We start from the raw sequence: 20,463 nt of genomic DNA on the forward strand, positions 1-20,463 counted from the left end.
GCAAGCAGAGATCTAGTATTGCCAGTATCATTTGCTGAATAGGTTCTTTGTTTCCGAATGATGTTTTTGCCTCCTTTGTTGAAATGCAGTGGTCTTAGCTTTGCTGTTCTATTTCCAGGACCTCTATTCTAGTCAATCAATGTACCTGTTTATCCTGGTGATGATACCATGTTGTCTCTATCACTGCAGTATAATTTGAGAGCAGATATCAGAATGCTTCTAGTATTGTTCTTTCTCCTTAGGATTGCTTTAGCTGTTCATGATCTTTCGCCATTCCATATGAATTCTTGTATTTTTTAATCTAAACATGTGAAATATGCCATGAAAAATTTGAAAGACAATGCATTGACTCTGTACTTTAATTTTGGTGGGATAGCCATTTTCATAATATTATTTCTGCCTGTATAGGAACATGGAATATTTTTCCATTGGTTATTATCTTCTGCAATGTCCTTTTTCAACATCTATAATATTCATTGTAGAGGCTTTTAAAAACTCCTTTGGTTGATTATGTTCCTAAATACTTAATATTGGGGGAGTAGTGTTTTTTTTTTTCTGCTCCAGTTGATGAAAGGGGACTTTATTTGGTCCCAGGGTCATGGGCCAGTTATGGCCCCAGCTTTATTTGACCTTCTTCTTGGGGCGCAGGTTGTTGGTGTGACTGCACTTCTTCTTGCGTCAGTTGCAAGCGTGCGTAGCACTTGCAGCAGATCAACTTGTCACAGTTTGTACTTCTGGGCATGCTGACAAAGGGCAGGCTCGATGATGCCACCATGCAGACAAAGCATCAAGTGCAAAGTGGACTCTTTCTGGATGTTGTAGTCGGACGGGGTCCCGCCATCCTCCAGCTACTCGCCGGCAAATATCAGCCTCTGTGGTCAGGTGGGATGCCTTCCTTGTCTTGGATCTTGGCCTTGACATTCTCCATGGTGTCACTGGGCTCGACCTCAAGAGTGATGGTCTTGCCTGTCAGGGTCTTCACAAAGATCTGCATGTTGGCGTCTGCACCCCGCTCAGTCGCCGTGTTGAAAAGAAAGACCTGGGGGAAGTAGTTTTGAATGGGATATTTTTCCTAATCTCTTTCTTGTAGACTGTTAGTATAAATAAAAGCTATTTTTGATTTTTATACTTCAATATTAGGTTTATTATGTCTAAGAGTTTTGTAGTAGTAGACTTATTGCTACACTCCAGTAGACTCATGTCACTTTAAGTAAAGAATCATGTTAGCTGCAAATTGGATGACTTACTTTTTCCTATTGTTATCCCTTTTATGTCATCTCCTGTCTAATTGCTACAGCTAACATTTCTAATACTATATAGAATAAAAGAGGGGAGAACGAACATCTCTGTATACTTCTTGTTTTTTATTGCTTTATGAAAACAGTTCTTTTATGTACATATTTATCTTTGTAAATAGATCGATCTACATATCACTAAAATTCTATCGCTGTTATGATAATGATGTTTTAACATCTTTTTAATTCTTATTCTTAAATTTATCTGCAGATGATGGTTAATCAGATAAAGTTTTCATTAGTTCTGAAAATTTTCCAGTTATTTCTGTTTTGCTATTCAAGTAATTTTTCTAACAAAACCTAGCTTAGAATGAAAAACTAATCAATTATGATCATGAATTTTGATTGCAGACTGTAGCTTTTCTTACATTTGTAAAGCTAATACATTTCTTTATTTAAACAACTCTAAAAGATCAGTGACTATTACACACACCAAAGGTTTCTATACCATTTAAAAAGCACCATTTATTGGTAAGAAGTATTTTTTTTGACAGCTGTTTATTGAGAACAGTAACACATTAACTCTTACCACCACGATGCTTTTATGCAATGGGAATGATCACAAGTAGGGGCAGAAAAACATGTCTAACTTTTGTTGAGATGCAGCGCCAAATTATTGGACACATTCCATCAAATTTTCTATCGAAAGGAGATAGCCAGTCAGTGCGAGCAAAGGTGTAAAAGACAAAGACAATTGAGAGTCAGGTTTTGAGGCATGCTTCTTGATCAAATGAAGTTGATTTGTGCTGCTGGACATGAAATGGATGGAGATTCAGCTTGGCACAGTGGTGGAGCAGGGAAAGCCAGGGGATGTGCAGGAAATTGGAGACAGGATGGAAGGAGACGAGCAGTGGGAATTACCTTCTGCTGTTTGGATCTGTGCATTTGAGCATTTGAATTTCATAACGTAGAGAGGGACCACTACAGGGGGAATAGGGTGTCTGCCGTAGCTTTAACAATTATAATCTAGAAACTAAATATGCTTTATACGATGTAAGAAAAAACAGTCTCCATGAGGACAAAAACAGAAGGGGCAGGGTACTTTTCATGATAGTCACTCTGGTTAAAAGTCTGGGGTCAGAGATTCACTGTGACAATGAATATGTTTCAAAAAGAAGAAGCTTTTTATTTAAATACTGGTGCCAGGTCTGTACCTAAGAGTGCCACAAAGATGTAGCACCTTGCCATATCAGCCCAGGGCTTATAAAGGCAAACCCCATAAAGTTACAATTTTGGGTCTTGTAGTTGCCTTTTTGAACAGAGTAAGCAAGTTTGAATTCCAAAGCAGAACGAGCAGTTGGTCTTGTGATCTACTATCTTGAAAGAACAGCAAATTTTCCAAGATCAGTCAGTTGAAGAATAGTTTGCAATGTCTGGGGAATAAAAGGAAGTGGGCTGCTTGGGTACCGCCTGTAAAAGCTAGGGTCTTACATATTAGAGACATTTTTTTCTTGCTTCTTGGTTTGTCAAGCATAGTAATTTTAAACATTACATGTAATGTTAACATCCTCTTAAATGGATGGCTATAGTTAGTGTCAAGTTGACATAAAATTAGCAGCACAGTCGACTCTTTGTCAACTTGACACACAAACACATCACATGGCTGTTGTAAGTGTTACAGCTCTGAGGGGAAAGGTATCCTGGTGGTCTAGAGTCAAGGAATACCATAAAATCATACCACACAACAAACCTCACACAAGAGATTGATTGGGAGAGACACAAGAGGGTGGTTGCTTCTGGTCAGGAGAGAAGTAGCAGCAAACTGAGTAGAAGACACATTTTATATAGGGTTTCTTGGGGGAGCAGAGCTTTCCAGGATGGCTTGGGATTGGTAGTATTCTGTTGCTTCATTTTTAGGCAAGCTAAGGAATTGGTGGGATTCTGAAGCCTGATTTTGGAGTAAGCTCAGGGATTGGTGAGGTTTTTTGGACTGACCTTGGTCTTCTTCTTTTTTTTTTTTTTGTTGGGCAGAGCTTGACCCCCTAAGTCTCAAGGATCTGGAAATGGCCCTTATGGCAATTAGAGTAGTCTGGGGTCAGGGCCTGATCTCTTGTGTCTATCAAGAGGCTTACAACGGTTAGGCTATAATGTTTCCTTTCTGTTCACCCCCAAGATTATTAACATTACAATATAAAACAGTTCAACTTATGAAAGTAAGTCTCTCTTTTAAATTCAAACTCTTGAGTTCCACATCTCTTTAAAATACTCAAAACATCTCTTAAAAATACAGTCTGTTCAACAATGAGGACCCTAAGAGAAACATACATAGATCTAATCTACATGGGTAGTAGAAAAAAAAAATCAAGATATCCTGAGTAAATTGGGAGCATGGGGACCTTGGGAGAGGGTTGAAGGGGAGGGGAGAGGCAGGGAGAAAAGCAGAGAAAGATGTAGAGCTCAACAAAAATCAATAAAAAAAAATACAGTCTGTTTAACAAGTTCAAATTCTCTCAATTTTTGGTTTCTGTAACACCAAAAGAAATTAAATATTTTCTCATTCCAAGAGAGGAGAACCGAGCACAGTCAAAATCAAATCAAAATAATACAAACCCCAGAAGTATATATACCACAGCGTCCAATGACTAAGATTCACTCTTGATTTATGGGCTCTCTCAAAAGCCTGGGTCAGTGCTTCCACTTTTCTGTAGCCTATATAGATTGTCTCCTATGCTCAAGCCAGCTGCACTCCACTGCCGCTGTTGTTCTGGGCAGCTTCCCGTTGGACTGGCATCTTCAAAATGCTAGTGTCTACTGCTGCAATTCAACTGTACTTCACCAATATCTTCTCCTGGGTTTTCTTCAGGACCCCACATCGTTCCAAACCTCGTCTGCTCTCTATGACTGCATGCCTACAAAACTAGCACTACCCAGGTGATTCTTACTCTACCAAGTTCAGCTGCCAGTGAGTGGCCGCTCATTGGTCACCTCTGGAACACAGGGTGTGCTGACCCTGGGGAAACCCTTCTCGGGTTTCCCTTTGTTGGTCCTGTCTCTCCAATCACTGCTGACTTTGTATCTCCAGCTAAGGGGCATCACTTGCCCCAGTGAAGAAAGCTTTTATTGAGTAATGCTTCTCTATTGTTATTCCCAGCTGATTCTTTAGTCCTAGCTGACCAGAACCGCAGATGCTTAGTTCAAAATATCAGACAGCCCTGATAAGAGTCTTTGCTTTCTTTTGAAACTCCCCAAGCCAGGCCTCCAGCAACTCCCAGCCTTATTATCTTATCTTTTGAGTTGTCCTGACAGCCCACCAAGCTTGGAAAACACAAAGGTCTTTCCAGTCCACGTTCCAAAGTCCTCCCACAGTCCTCCCTGAAACACAGTCAGGTCTGTCACTGCCATACCCAGTGGTCCTGGTGCCAATTTCTGCCTTAGGGTTATTATTGCTACTGAATCACCATGGCCCAAGCAACTTGGAGAGGAAGGTGTAATGTGGCTTGCATTTTCTGAATCATGATACTGTGGAAAGTCAAAGCAGGAACTCAAACTGGGCAGGAACCTGGAGGCAGGAGTTGAAACAGAGTCATGAAGTCCTACAGTTTACTGGTTTAGTCTTCATGGCTTGCTCAGCCTGCTTTCTCATTAACCCAGGACCACCGGCCCAGGGATGGTCCCACCCATTATGGGCTCAGTTCTCTCCCATCAATCATTAATTGAGAAAATATTCTACAGGCTTGCCTGTAGCCAGATCTCCTGGAGGCATAGTCTCGGTTGAAATTCCCTCCTTTTGGATGATTACAGCCTGTGTCAAGTAGACATAAAACTAGCAAACCTAGATTTCAGGTTACTCTCAAATCAATGTTGGTATAGGACGTTCTTCTGCATTTACATTGCTTTCATTGGTTAATTAAAAAAAAAACTGCTTGGCCTGATAGGGCAAAACTTAGGTAGGCAGAGAAGACAGAACTAAATTCTGGGAGGAAGAAAGCAGAGAGAGAGCGCCGCCATGGAGAAGCCAGGTCAGAAATGCTAAATCTTTCCCAGTAAGCCACGACCTCGTGAACACAGATTAGAATAGAAATGGGTTAAACTAATATGCGAGAGTTAGCCACATTAACTAGAGCTAATAGCCAAGCAGTGTTTTAATTAATATAGTTTCCATGTGATTCTTTCGGGTGTAAGCTAGCTGGGTGGCCAGGGCCAAAAGCAGACCCTCTTTTCTTCAAGACAATGTTTGTCAATTTTGCGAGAATGAAAATCAGACATATTGGATTCTTTATTTTCAGTAAGAGAAGTTAAAGTAAAATTTATAAATATGAACAGTTTGAATGAAAAAAATTATACATATATAAAAAAGGACCTGACTGCCCCTAGGCATAGTGGAGGAAATATTTTATTATAGGAGCATAGGAAGAGACAGGGACATCTGGGAACGTCCAAAGTAGACATGACCAGGCTGAGCTGAGCTTTGCGAGGAGACTGAGGGGGAAAAGGAGGGAGGAAAGAAGCGGATGAGGGCAAAGAAGGCAAAGGCACAAAAAGGGGTAGGTAACCAAAAGGGTAGGATTATATAGGTAAGAGCATCTTGGGGAAAGACAGCCAGATCCTGGGCTGAAGAAATTTGGGATAGAGGTGGGATATGCCTGCCAGGAGGACCCTGTAACAGGTAGAAAATTAGGGATACTAGGAGAACCTGTTGGCCAGGTCCAGCTTGAAATGTTAAATAGGCACCTCACCTATTTGTCCCAAGGTTTGAGACTTAGCATCCCAGACATTTTGTTGATAATAAATGCTAAGGAGCGATGCAGCCTTCTCTTGCTACTTCTTGTTGGCATTGAAGTGTAGTTGTTGAGAACCCAAGAAAACCAGAATGCTGCCCTCCGAGTCTGGAGGCAGACCTTTTCACTCCCTGTCCAGGCTCTTCAGTACCATCGAGGGCCAGAGATGTGAGGTGGCATTGGAGCAGAGTGTGAGCCTGGACCACCTGGAGCTAGCCCATTTGAAGTTGGCTAGGATGCAGCTTCTCAGGGGAACCCTGGAGCTGGCAGGTTGTTGGAGCATCTGTGGTTTATTTGAAATATGCTGGAACAGATATACTAGAGGGAGGCGGTAATGTTAAGGAGTTTAGGGGAAAATTTTTTTCTTAGGTGTACATTTGAAACTTTTGGGGTCATGGCCCTGATAGTTGGGGGAGGGGAGTCTTAAGAAAAGGGAGAGGGAGAGAGATAGAGAGCCCACCCCTAAGAATAGGCAGTAGGTGGGGAAACAGGCTGTTGATTGACAGGAGAATTTTATCTGAAGTCCATTTGACTTGTGGATTCAAGTCTATTGTCTGAAGCTTACAAGAAAATTTTAAGTTTATAAAAAGAGATAAAAGGTTTAGATTCCTTAGCACCACCACTGTTTGTACTCTGGAGTGAAATCCACATTGTAGAAAAGGGAGCAGAATCACACCTTTGAGTCATGGGTACCCAAAAAATGATTCTAGGTTAAAAGCATTACCACATTTCCCAGAGCATGGGATATATAGATTAAACAGAGATGTTTTCAGCATAGTGAGAAGCATTTTTCTGTCTATACATAGAAGGCAACCATCCAGAGGAAATTTAAAGTTTTAAGCTTTTGCATGCTAATATTATCAGTGCTTACCAGAACTAGATTAATGGCTTATCAGAAGCCCACTGATTGTTAAAATTCCGAACTTTTGAAATCGCTATTGTTATTAGTATAACAATAGCATAGCAAGTAAAATAAATCTGAAGCACTTTTCATTTTTTATTTACCTTAAATCACTTCTTAGTCCTTTAGGGAGACCTACCAGCTCTAGGAAAATGAGGCTTGAGGCCGGTTTTACATATGAATAGAACTGAGCTGTCAGCTGAAATCTTGATTTCTGCCCTTAAACTGACAAAGCAAACATAGCCCAGTTGTCAATGCCATCAGGGATCTGAGAAGGCTAAATTTCACCTTAGTAAGCAGGAAGCGCAGACCAAGCAGCTCCCTACTCTATTAAAAATGACGGAGATTTGCCAGCTATCTGGATAATCACCCCAGGGTCCTCGGTGGAAAGTTTGATTTCATTGTAGGCAGAGGTCACAGGAAAGCATCAGTCTTCTCCTTGCAGGCCCAGGAGATCTGACAGACTTTCTCATGGAGGAGAAATTCTGAGGACCAGCCTACCATGTCTTAGGCAAACTGGGGGGTGCTTGCCTACTGTAGCAGGCATTCTCGGAACTACCAGCCCCAAATGATGACATAGAGACAGAGACTTATTCTTAGTTATGAATGCTTGGCCTTAGTTTGGCTTGTCCTCCTACCTATTTTAACTCATTTTAACCTGTTTCTCTTCATCTACATTTAGCCTCCGGGCTTTTTGCCTTTCTTTCGTTCTGGACCTCCTATTTTCTTGCTTCCTCTCAGTCTACCTGGCTGGATTGCTGACCCAAGGCATCTCCCTCTCATTCTCCCTTTTTCTCTCAAGCCTAGATTTCTCATTCTACTTACTCTCTCCTTGCCAGCCCTGCCTATCTCTTTACTGCCTCACTATTGGCCACTCAGCTTTTTATTAGACCAATCAGGTGCCTTAGTCAGGCAAAGTAAAGTAGCAACACATGCTTATCTAGTTAAACAAATGCAGTATAAACAAAAGTAAAACGTCTGTACATAGTTAAAGTAATGTTCTACAACATAAAGAAATACAGCATATTTTTATTTAGTTAATGTAGTATCTCCCAATAGTGCACAGTTTGGACAGGATCCTGGTGGTGAGCAAGTCAAAGGTCAGTTTTTCACCCAGTGGTTGGCTTGTCACACTTAAACCAAGCTCCAGGCGAAGTCCTTCTGGGCCCCAGCATCTTCTTTGGAAATCTTGGGGTCACCTCTAGGCGCTGGGGTCTCTGTTACAGTAAGGTTTTTCCATTAAACATTTTAAATGCCATAGTCAGCAGATCTCTGAAAAGTATTGAGGAGCATTATCTATTAAGTACTTCTAAACTAAACAAACTTTGTTTCTACATACTTATTAGGTGTAACCTTGAAAATTTATATAGAAGGCTAAATAAATCTTACTTCTGTAATTAAGTACATTAGTATGTAGCATTACTACAGCTATAGTTATGAGCACAATTAAAGAATCTGATCATTTATAAGGTGACTGGCTAGCAACTTGCATGCCTTAGTTATCTTTAATAGTTTACAATAAGTTAGTAGGGTTTTTTTTTTAAGATTAGGACTTTACATTTGTATCCCTGTTAGTTAGCCTTAAGAAAATAACAATTTTAAACTGAAGCTCTTTTAATATCAAAATGAAGCTTTTAATCATAATGCACCACTTTAGGATATCAGGGTTTTTTGTTTTGGTATAACTTAGATTATTCAAATAGCTAAAACTTAACAAAGTGATCAAAAACAATGGATCTAGATAGATACTACCATGAACCTCAGTAGACCTCAGGAATTTATAAATCTTGATTATGAAATATACTTTGTTTTTCACACAGATTGTTACATATCTAAATTTTCTAAAAGCTTAGTGTTGAACAGGTAGCAAAGATATAAACAGTTAGACCTATATCTTAAGTCATTGTTTATTAATCTGAGTAAATCTTTATAACCTTCAATTTTTATCATCACTCAAAAACCCATACCAATCCAACACATCCTGGAGACTTCTTAGTATTTCCTTAGTCTAAGAAGAGATACAGTGAGAAACCGAGAGATCAGTAAGACTGAAAGGTTTTATGATTGTTGCTTTATGACAGACATGTGGGTATCATAAAATGGTGAAATCACACGGCTTGTTTTCTTTAACCTTAGTAAAGGTAGCTGCCAGTGATGTGGTTGCTTCTATCTTGATGAGATAATCAGCCAAGAAGGTGGTAAGTCAGGTGGGTCTGTTCAAAGCATGTTTTCCTAGTAGATCTTTTTGTAAAAACAAGAGTGGAGTCCAAGTTGTATATATAGTTTACTCTAAACCAAATGAATCTCAAGTATAGGATATTGTAGCAAATTAAAATTCCTAGGTATAAGTTTTAACTCTAAGCTTTTTGTTAAAAGTTTTAAGTCACATTTTTTTTTTTACAGATTTTACAGACTCTTTAGCCACACCCAGTGAGTTTTCAAATCCTGAGGGAAAGACTATTCACACAGCAGTCTCAGTTGATTTTTTGAGAGCAGAGCATAAAGAAATCATAGAGATGAAATTTCTCAGAGTTGAAAGTGGTAAAACCTTAGAGATAAGGTATCATTTGCTTGTGCAGTGGCAGAAGTTGGTGCAATCAGAGAATTTGGAACGTGCGTCAACCCTCTTTGGCCATCAAGCTATAGTTATTGTTATGATTTATGGAGTGGGTGACCCCAGCAGGTACCATAGCAACTGGGAGACAGCAGTGGGTGGGAGACAGACAGATATGCCATGCAGACAGAGCTTGAGTGTGGAGAGTTTATTTGGTGGGTATTGGGAAGATAGGAGTGTGGAGAGGAGAGAGAGAAAGAGAGAGAGAGAGAGAGAGAGAGAGAGAGAGAGAGAGCCAGAGAACAAGAGGAACAAAGAGAGAGGGAGGGAAATGGGGAATGAAGGAGGCAGGGAGCTGCCTCTTTAGAAGAATGGACAGAAAGAGGACAGGAAGTAAGAAGGGAGAGAGAATGGAGACCAGCTTGCCTTGGTGTGAAGGGGAGATTGGGAGTGGGCGGAGCTTGTCTCTTAAAGGGACAGGGTACCCAGGTGACAGGGCAGGTCAGCATATTTATAATTATAACACTGATGCTAAATCATTTTCAGTAAGACATTGAGGCCTTACGAAAATCTGAGTCAGAGAAAGGAATCAAATCCAAGGAGAAAAGTTTGAAGAAAAAAAAAAACCAAACCAAAACAACAGCTTTGCCATATGGAGGCTTAAGCAGCTCAGAAACAGGGCACAGTGTAGCCATAAGGACAAGAAGGAAGAGCAGAAACCCTACCAAGAGAGGGTTCCAATATTGTAGAAGCTAGGAGGGCATAGAAAACCTTTAGGACTTTCAGGAGGAACTGAGAGACAGGGACAAGATCAACGGGGCCCAGAAAGGCTTAAAAAAGTTGTGTGACTTAGCAGTCAGCTCCTGAGGGGAGTCAATGAAATTCCTGGGCAGTGTTCAGGCCCAGAAGGGCACAAGGGCAGATAGACCAAGTGGTTCCAAGAGGAAGCGGGTATGGAAAAGTTCAGAGACCTAGGATATCATAGAGAACCTGTGGAACTTAGGAGGCCGCTGCTAGGGGAAGGTGAGGAAGTTTCAGGAAGGAACTGAGAGGGGTCACGAGGAAGCAGAGGGGGTAAGTGTCATGGCAACAGGAATGTCAAGCCAGGGCATCCCTTAATGGACAGAGAAAATTGCCATTGAGAAATGTCCAAAATCACAGAAGACAGGCAACCTTTTCCACAGGATAGGGTCCCAGGAAGGCAAGAAGAAGCCTCTCACACACCCGTGTTGCATTTGTAGTAAAGGTAGCCCTAGCAGGCATCTCCTTAGTGACAGCCAGAAGAAGGGGAGAGACAATAGAGCAGGTAGAGGAGAAAACAGCAGAGGAGGTGCATTGGGAGAGGCTTTGGTAAAGGGAGGTTTCCTACAAAAGGAGGTGAGCAAGTGTCTTAGTAAGTGACTACTCCATGCGTTGGGGCCCTGAAGAGCCGCTCAGGAGGATGTTCCCATGGTAGGCTCCCTAAAAGGCATAGCAGGCTCTAGGAACCAGAGAGAAGACACATACTGAGTGAGAAAGGAAAGATGGTTGTTTAGATGAGGTGGAGGGAAGAAGCGGCTGAAGACAGGTGGATGCTCCAATTAAATTTGGCGGATGGAAAAAGCGAGCAGAAACTAAGGATTCTATCCACCTTAGCAGAGTCAGATCAGATCAGCGCTTTGGTTTGGAGCAGCTGAGTTCCTCCGGGAAAGAACTCATTTAAGTTACTCCTAGGGTCTCTTCACCAGGTGAATGGAAAAATGAAATAAAAAAGGATACAAATGAATGCTCCTAGGTATGGCAGAGGATGATGATTATTGTAGGGATGTGGAGAGCATAGACAGAGACAGGCATTCTGGGAGAGTCTAGATTGGACATGACTAAGCTGAGTTGGGCCAAGTAGGGAGAAGGGGAAGGCAAGGGAGAAGGGAGAGAGAGGGGATGAGCAGCGAAGCAGGTAGAGGCACGAAAAGGGGCAGGTCATGAAAATGGTAGGATCCTAGGGGAAAGCCTTTGGGAAGGGCAGCCCAGCCCCTGTACTGGAGAAGTTTAGGGTAGGGGTGGGTATGCCAGCCTAGAGGACCCTGTAATAGGTAGGGACTGAGCAAGGGATGCTGGGAGAACCTGGAAGCCAGGTCCACTTTGATACTTTAAATAGGTGCCTCAGCCATTAGTCTCAAGGTTTGTGACTGAATACAATTGACTTTCCAAGTGACGGAGGTAAGAGAGATGATGCTTGTGGTAGCTACAGACAGGAAGGCTGTAGTCCCAGGGTGGGATTTTGTGTTAGTAAAATTAGATTGGTTTTGAACTCTGCAGAATTTTTTCTTCCTTTAACTGCTATTCTCAGACCATTGTTAGGACATTTATACTGTTTCTCAGCTTCATTGTAATTATTGTTATAATTAAGGATTCATTTATTAATAAAATTATTCCAGTTTCTTTACATAAAATGGCACGGGTAAAACAGTTTATATAAAACACACTGTTAATACGACTTTATTTATACCATTTGATTTCCAGGTGGTACTACCTCCTTTAGCTCTAGAAACTTTCAATAATCTCAATAATGGAAATCGGATTTTACCTAGCAGCTTAAATCATCTCTTATAAGGGCCTTCGTGTAAAGGGATGTAGAGTGTTCTTTATACATAGTAATGCCTCATTGAAAGGAAAAGGGACTTGGTTAATTCATACGTAGGAGTGATTAACCTTGTTGAAATTCAGAATCAACTCTCCGGGCCGTGTCTGCTAACCATTGCAATGAGACTCTTCTGTGTGCACCGTGCCCCACAGCCTAAGTATTCCTTTCTCAAATCAGCCAGTGTGTACTTTTCTTTAGTCTTCTAAGACTGTAGAATCCTTACGTAGTGGGTCTTCATTTCTTAGTCAAGATACCGGTTTCAATATACATCAAACTCTCCACAATTTTTTTTTTTTGGTAGCAGATAATTCCATCAATAATAATTATATGCAGAATGGAATCCATTTCTCTGGCTTAATCGTCTTAAAATTGTTGTTCAGTTTGCATAAGTAATTTTTAGGTCATTTTTCCTATTCAGTTGCTATATAACAAATCTATCTAAAACACAGACCGTGACTATATAACATCTCATTGCTGTGGGACAAGAGTATAGTCCCAGCTTATGGCCAGTTTCCCTTGGGAAAAGCAATGGAAGGTAGGGAAAAAGGTAGACAATCACAGCGGTGGTCTCTTCTACGTAGCCAAGTCAGGGAGGAGGCGCTCCTTTGAAATGATTTGCATTTGGGATCAAACAGGCACATCTAGTCCTTGCTCTAAGTATTTGCAAACATATACACATATTTGATTTTTCGCACGCATGCACAGATGTGATTGGCCAGGTTTGAGATGAAGCCTGAATTCAGTGGCGTGTATCTCTAAAAATACACAGAGGAGAATGCAGAGTTATGGATGTTTTTTTGGTTTCTTCTTAGTATAAACAGCAACACCATGGAAGTCCCACCTAAACCTTAAAGAGGCAAGGAACAAAACTCCCCTTAATTTTCTGAGGAAATGAAGCTTTTCTAATGCCTTGATTTAAGACTTAAAAACTATGAGAGAATAAGTTTTTTTTTTTTTTATGTCACTCAGTAGCAACTGTGATAGTTTGTTCTATTGTATAGGACTCTTACACATCATCTCTTTATTCTCCTGTCTTGTAGATGTGACTTAGTAGTTCTAGCTTGTATTGAACTTCAAGGCATTAGCAGAGACCACCAGAGGCCATCCCGAAAGCTGCCTATACTCTTAGGTTTCATCTCTGGGCAGAGGTCATATTTCTTATTTTTACAACCTCAATCCTTCATTCATCTTTGTTATCTACCAAATTAGAATAATCATTCGCCATCAAAGGAGGAAAGGTGCCGAGAAGTGAATGGCCTTCCCTTAGTACTAGTAACCGTTCATTTACTGTCTGGTATTTTTCATTTATTCTGTGCATTGTTATTATCACCATTTCCTGTGCAGACCCACTTGCCTGGGTTTCTTCCCTCTTTGGTTGCCAAAGTAACACAAAGACTCTTAAATGACGTCTGCGCTTTTCTTTACACTTTCTTTGCTTGTGGTCCTGGAAACGTGCCTTGGATAAAGGAATTCTGTTCTTAACATTCTTCACCGAGTCTCCCCTCACACCTTGGCCAAATAAAAATTGACTAATAGGAAATAGAACTCCTTATAGTATGAATCTTTACTTTTTAAAATTTAAACTGTGTTTAAACTATTTCCCACGATAGATCTATAGAATTAATGCAAACTTTCAAAATACATTCTGTAACCTTTTGCTCCTTTTTCACTTCCGATTCCTTTTCTGTCAACCACCCATCCATCTGATAACCACATTGGTGTTTCTCTGTCTTATCTCTCTCTGGGATGTCTAGGATCAATGGCCTTACAGAGCATTTACAGAGTGGATTCTTCTGCTGTAACTAGTGTTGGCTGAAAGAGTGAAAAGAAAAAAAAAGGCCAAAACCATAATAAAATCAGCATGCCGAAAGACTAGCTCAGTGTCAAACAAGGACAGAGAAAGGAAATTACAAACTCATTACAGGGGAACATTGAAAAATTCCAGGGCAGGATTAAAGCAAACACAGTTTCTGTAAAAATGTTTAGAAGGAGTCAAAGAAGACGTCTCGTCTCCAAAGAGAACGCTTTAGTTTTGAGATTGTAAGGGAGTTTAGATTCAGATGTCTCTATCATGTGATTTACATTACAGAGTCTTGAAAGATGTTTTTGAGATTGCAATGTATTAATAGAAAACAGTGAGAAGTAACAAAAAAGGATGGAAGAAATATGGTGGAAGATGCTCCTAAGAGAATGGCGTCACCCTGAAACTCTCCTGAGAGGTCTTCTGGCCCGTCTGTGTAGAAGGCAAGGCTCAGTACTCTTGTTTGGAGAGGACATCTAGGGAGACATTTCACTGTACCAAAAATGTTCATAGCTCAAAAACACAGGTGCCTTACCTGCACCTATGTTTAAAAACGGAAGCTATCATTCGGGCCTTGAAGAAAATGAAGAAAGCTGTTTCGCTCTCCCTGAGCTTTTAAAGTTTACATTTAGTGCAACTAAATTTGAAAGACGCAGTCCTGTGTTAATCATGTTCATTTTCCTGCATAAAATGTTAACTTTGAGCTGGGCGGTGATGGCACATCCCAGTAATCCCAGCACTCGGGAGACAGAGGCAGGCAGATCTCTGTGAGTTCGAGGCCAGCCTGGTCGACAAGAGCTAGTTCCAGGACAGGCCCCAAAGCTACAGAGCAAACCTATTTCAAAAAATCAAAAAGAAATGTTAACTTTGGCTTTTATTTAATAATTTTAAATAGTCTGCATATTGATATAATAGTAATTAGTGAATGCTTTATGAATTATTCGAATGAAATAATGAAATGTGTCGACCAGTGGTTGGTTGCTTATCAGTATGTTGGTCATGGTATAAAGTAGTAATTAGTTTAGCCTAAAGGTTGGTATCATTTATACCAAACTCTTGATTGATTTGTTATTTCTTACAAAGTGCTTTAAAATTTTTTTTTGCATTTCATTTATTCAAAACTTAGAAAAAGATTCAAGGTAAATTCTCATACTTCCATTTACCTTTATGAACAGTGCAGTAGGAGCTGGGGAGATAGTTCTGTCAATCCAGCGCTGGCTGTGCGGGTTCACAGACATGAGTCCGTCCTCACACATCATGTAAAAAGGAAGGTACTGTGATGAGTACCTACCATGCCCATTCTGGTACGGCAGACACAGCAGAATTCTGGGAGGCCACTCTCTAGCCAGCCTACCCAGATCTGTCACAGTGAGAGCCTATATCTCAAAAAGTAAAGTTGGTGGCCTTTGGGGACCTACATCTGAGATTGGTTTCTCCTCTGTATATGTGCTTGTGTGCGCATGCACACACACACATATTAATCTGAACTAGAAACTTCTTGATTGGGTGTTTTTTGATGAAACACCTATTTGTATAAGCAGTCTGATATATGTTCTAATTACATCTACATTTGAACAGTATAATTACAGTTAGATTGCAAGGAGCAGAAATTAGTTCTGGGTATTTAAACAAAAACTGCAGTTTGCTGAAAGGATATGAGCTTGCTGCGAGGACTGGAGGGTGAGCAGATGAAGCAGTTCTCAGAACTGATCTGAGCTGGATTGTCCCCGGGATCTGAAGAACAGGGGTGAGTACTGAAGGTGTCGGCCATGCAGCTAAATCAGAACCAGCCCTATGTTCACTGTTTCCATGGTCACAACGCCTCAGTGCCCACCTGACCTGCAGACATGTGAAGAGGGTGGATTCTCAGTTGAAAAACCAGCACAGGTCGTAGATGTGTCTGTCCCAAATGAAACTGAAGTATTGATAGGTAATGAGAAATTAATTGGTTCTTTTTTTTTCACACACATACAGTATACTACACACACAGACACACACATACACACACACACACATACACACATTATATACATGCTTTCTTCGTTCTTTTTCCTTTTTTAGGTGTTTTTTGAGGGGAGGGTGATTTTTTTTTTGTTCGTTTGTTTTGTCTTGTTTTTCAAGACAGGTATCTCTGTGTAGCTCTGGTTGTCCTGGAACTCACTTGGTAGACCAGGCTGGCTTCAAACTCAGGTATCCACCTGCCTCTGCCTCCTGAGTACTGAGATTAAAGGCGTGCGTCACAGTGGCCCATTTATACGTACTTATTCTAGACAACTTTAGTGTTTGGCAGAGAGGAGAAACCTGTTAAACAGCTACTACCATATGAAGCCAGGGTGGGTGATATATTAATTACACAAGGCTACTATTACAAAGAGCCACAAAGTAGATTAGCCTAAGAGAATGAAAATTTGTTCGCCCAGAGTCAGACTCCAAAAGCAAGGTGTCATCAGTGCCATTGTCCCTTCTGGGCTTTAGCGAGATCCTCCTGGTGTTCCTTCTGAAGCAGTGAGTCTTTAGTCTCTATTTGGCTTTTCGCCCTCATCTCTGTGTCCTTTTCTCTTTCTAAAAATACATCCGTCCTAAATTCAAAAGGATTCTCATCTCACCATCCTGATGAGCTGTGCATCTTTCTCTGTCGGCACATAAGATCACTTTCTGAGTTCTGAGGAGGTATAGAATTGGAGGGAGAAGAGTTGACTGTGTCTGGTATCTGTGGCATAGTCTGAGTAAGGGCAGAAGGAGAGAGATTATGAGACAGATGGCAAGGAAGCATTTTAAAGAAGGGGATGCCACGGTGTATGTGCAGATTGCCACCAGAAGGTGAAACAAGCGAAGGATTGGAGCAGATTTGAGGTTTACAGTAAGCACGTTGGGTGTTATTTGAGTGCTTCAAGCAGTGCTAGAGAAAGAAAAGCCGGCAGGGACATGGACCAGTAGTTTAAGTGTGAGATAATGGTTTGGGAAAGGAGATGCTGGGTGGAATGAAGAACAATCAGTGGAATTGATACCGAATTAAAGGCAGAAGATAGCAGGAGTCACTGAATGGCTCAGGTGCTGCCTTCTGCCTTCTGGCGAAGTCAAGTAAGGTCATCTTGGCATAGGAATTGTAGTTGAAACTGAAGATATTTGCAAAATCTTTATAACTGTTTCCAATAACAGACTATGACACAGAATTTAAGCACAACAATCTGAATATTTTTCACTGGCCCAGGAAACAGTCATAGCACAATGGCAAGTGAGCTAGACTCAGTAGAGTCTGCAGGAATATCTGCGCACTGAGTGATGGACTTCATTTAATAACAGATGATGAAGACGAACACTCTTAAATATTTCCATATCTGTTTTTGCATAGTTTTAATTGTCTTTTAAAAAGCCGCAAACAAAATTAAGCAAACAAAAATACGTTGTTTTTAAAGTTCATGTGTCCAGCATAACTACTTGTGTACGTAAAATATACTGTTAAATTTGAGCACCTAAAGGTGACCTGATGCAGCGTCTCTGAAATGTGATTTGTGAGGAAGCAAGTAGCTAGTTTCAAAGGCTTGGGCATCTTTCCATGTAGGACCCAGACAGTGTGCAAGAGAATAAAACATTATTCCGCTTGATCAAGGTATTTATAAGATATCCTGAAATATATATGGGGAACCAATCATGTCTTTAGGTTTTATGGCTATTTGATGAACCAAGGGGAAGTACTACTTGGTCATATGTAGAACACAAATGTAGAAAGAAAACGCTTGTCACAAACTTCTGGAGATGTGTCAGTGAATGAGAAGCCATGCTCTTGTGTAAGCGGATCATTCATGCTAGCCTGTCTTTTGTATGCAACTGCATTCCGGTGCAGACTGTGCTAATTTGTGTGATGTGGGTGACACTTGACTCTCTGGAATGGAAAGTTAGAGATTTAATATTAAATATGCTCTGCAGGTTCATAGGTTGTGCTGTGAAAACAGGGGGCTTTGTTTACACGCTCAGTTCATTCTGAAACTCAGATTCCGCGTGCTAAGACAATAATACTTCATTAATGCAGAAGACAATCCTTCATTCACACATACTCAAAAATGTGATGATTTAATTAAAACTCCCAAATCATTTTGGGGGGGATGGTCTTTTATTTATAGCTACCAAAAAATATCACAGGATAATTATTTAATATGTGGGCAAATTGTGGCTAATTCCTACAACCAGGACAGTCTTTTGAGATTAATGTGAGAGTTTCTTTTGTTAAAAGTTGTGATAATTTTTGGAGCAACATTGCCTGCACTGACTCACCAATGAAGACATTTGCTCATGTGAAGTTTCTCCTGAGATAAGCTATAAGCATACACATATACTTTTCATTGAAAATAGTTCTGGATCGATTGAGCAATGGAAGTACTAGAAATAAATTCCTTTTAATCATTTCATAAGAAAAAGTAGATGATAACTATAGTTTAAGAAAAGCATGAGGTTAAATTTTTGTGGGGACATTGTGTTTTCCAAAGCGAGCTTCTCTCTCTCTCTCTCTCTCTCTCTCTCTCTCTCTCTCTCTTTTAAAAATCACTTAATTAGATCATGCCATCACTGTGTAAATGATTTGCCCAATCTAAAATACTTGGCTTAATTAGTACGTTAAATAAGAAATTCCCTAGACCTTTGCTACTTATATTCTCTTTGAGTGTATTTTCTAAACTCCCTCTTTTGAAAAAAATCTGACCTGAGATCCTAAGAAGCAGCAGCAACAATTGTAGCAATACTCCAACATTCTCTAGTGTGGGTCCAGTGTGACTCTTCATATGCTAACACACGATCCCTACTGAGAAAGAGGAGACCAACAGCTCAGACCATAGATGAGAGTCTTAGGCCTTTAGAGAGGTCAACTAAACTCGACCAAGAAGAAATGGCAAGAAAGGAGATCACAATCAGGTTTGGTCCTGATTCCGCTCCGTACCTTCTGTGTCAAATAGGATGTATAAACATCGTAGAAAGTATTTAATCAAAATTATCAAATGCCTAGTCAGTATCCCGTGATACCTCCTCACAAACTGTCACTTTGTTCTGTGCTAAAGTCACACATTTCATTTCCTCCCACATTTTGATTCCTCCTACCCCTCATAAGTTATTCATTTCGGATTCCTTGCTGACGTTCTCTTGATATTCCTCTTTATAGTTTTATAAACCTAATTTCTAACATGTATTGCTATGAATAGATTCCAAGGTGAATTTATTATTTTGATGAATTAAAATGGTTGAAAGCAGCATACTGAGATAGAAAAATGGGAAAATATTAGTCATATACCTTAAGCTATCAGTAATGCAAACAGTAATAGTAAACTTTCAGGATGATAGAATGATTAGAACTTTTGGCATCTGCTGTTATGTTGAACTTATAATTAATGTTAAATTCCTTTCTAAATAGACAATTGGAGGTTATTTCTTATTTATTGTGATAAACTAAGCACACAGTAATCATACTTTAAATCCCTGAGTAGACCAGAAATGAACATATCATATATAATTTAATTCAGTGCTATGTTGGCAGTATGTTAGAAAATTCTAATAGGATACACATACATACATACACACATACATGCATACATACACACATACATGCATACATACATACATGCATACATACAAGAATGTTAGGAGGAGACTGTATCAGTTACTGCTCGAGACAACCAACAACTTAGCCCCAGTTCAGCCTAATGTGGGTGAAAGAGAGAAGAGAGCTCATGACTTTGCTTTTTATTGTTTCAGGGAATCTAACACCCTGTTCTGGCCTTTTCGGGTACTAGGCATGCATGTGGTATAAATCTCTGCATATGGTATAAATCTATACATGCAAACAAAACACTCACACCTAAAATAAAAATAAATAAATAAAATTTAGAAGAGTTACTTTAAAGTACCGTCTTCTATTTTCTTTTTGTGTTTGGTCATTCTACTTGCTTGCTAAAAGGCACAAACCAACAGGAAATTAGGGATGGTTCATTCAGCAACTCTGCTGACTGCCAAGAGCCTGAATCCTACCTCCTATCCTAGGCCATGCCAAAGACAAGCGTGGTTCCCATGTGTTCTGCTCAAAGGTAACCATGGCCTCTTCTCTTCTGTCGACTTGCCAAGACAATGAAATTCTCTGTGGTCTGCTAGCAATGCATGGATTTCTCTGAAATGAGCATGGAGTGGGTGGCGCTCTTACACAAAGGAGATGCTGGATCCCGTGGCCAAGCCAAAGCCTTCACATTGTTGAAAAAAATCGCTAGTCACTCAGCATAAAACATTAGTCAGAGTTCGGGTGTCTGTATGTGCAAAACCACATTCTCTTGACTGCTTGCCCCGTTTACCAGAATCATGTCACTTTTTGATATCCAACTGTTTTGATCCCAATAGGATGTATTTATGTTTTGCACCCACCACCACCACCCCCACCCCCACCACCACTACTTTTCACTCTCCACAATAATCATTTTCTGAAGTTTTCTCTCTTTGGGTGGGTGTGAAGCAGCCCTTTGAAGGTAATGAAGATATGCTATAATTAGTGTACGGTGAGAGCTATATACTCTGTAGGGTGTTGTAAAAAAAAAAACAA

General features: G+C 40.3%; 1 protein-coding gene and 1 pseudogene across 1 annotated transcript in view; one reads left to right on the forward strand and one right to left on the reverse strand.

Annotated features, from left to right (window-relative positions):
- The window catches only part of LOC121458946 (PTB domain-containing engulfment adapter protein 1-like), a 222,299-nt gene that overhangs the window by 93,189 nt on the left and 108,647 nt on the right, over positions 1-20,463 (forward strand). The gene's annotated exons all lie outside the window — the stretch shown is intronic.
- On the reverse strand, positions 622-994 carry LOC121458945 (annotated as a pseudogene).

Source organism: Microtus oregoni, unplaced genomic scaffold (genome assembly GCF_018167655.1).
Source record: "Microtus oregoni isolate MIOR12 unplaced genomic scaffold, Mior012 000018F_ref0000195, whole genome shotgun sequence".
NCBI classification, from domain to species: Eukaryota; Metazoa; Chordata; class Mammalia; order Rodentia; family Cricetidae; genus Microtus; species Microtus oregoni.